This window comes from Echinops telfairi, unplaced genomic scaffold (genome assembly GCF_000313985.2).
Source record: "Echinops telfairi isolate 266 unplaced genomic scaffold, ASM31398v2 ScPeMD7_7469;HRSCAF=8507_1, whole genome shotgun sequence".
Lineage (NCBI taxonomy): Eukaryota > Metazoa > Chordata > Mammalia > Afrosoricida > Tenrecidae > Echinops > Echinops telfairi.
The window spans coordinates 139130338-139130784 of NW_022111373.1; the positions used below are offsets into that span (position 1 = coordinate 139130338).

Genomic DNA, 447 nt, shown 5'->3' on the forward strand with positions numbered 1-447 from the left:
TTCTCATTGTATTCCTGAATCAGAATTGATTTGAGGACTGTGGGTATACATGAATGTAGGTGTATTCTCAAACAGACTCATTTATCATATACCTGAGACCTTTACATAGATACTTAGTTTGCTGGTTGATCAGCGTAAACTTTAATATTTTGCACTAGGGTTTTAAAATTTTCTCACCCACTGTCATCAAGTTAATGCTGGCTCATAACTAAAACCATCATATAGGACAGATTAGAACTGCCCTGTGGGTTTCGGAGCCTGAGAGTGTGAATCTTTACAGGAGGAGAAAGTCTTAGCTTTCTCTTACAGAGTGGCTGGTGACTTTGAACTCCTGTTTTAAAAAATGGGAACTTGAAAATGAGTAGACCCTAAAAAACACTATTTTCCATGGATTTGACACTAACTCATGATGAGTCCATGTGGGTCAGAGTATACTGTGCTCCATAA

At 37.8% G+C, this 447-nt stretch overlaps 1 protein-coding gene across 1 annotated transcript in view; it reads left to right on the forward strand.

Annotated features, from left to right (window-relative positions):
- The window catches only part of DNAH5 (dynein axonemal heavy chain 5), a 290518-nt gene that overhangs the window by 171790 nt on the left and 118281 nt on the right, over window positions 1-447 (forward strand). The window lies entirely within an intron of this gene.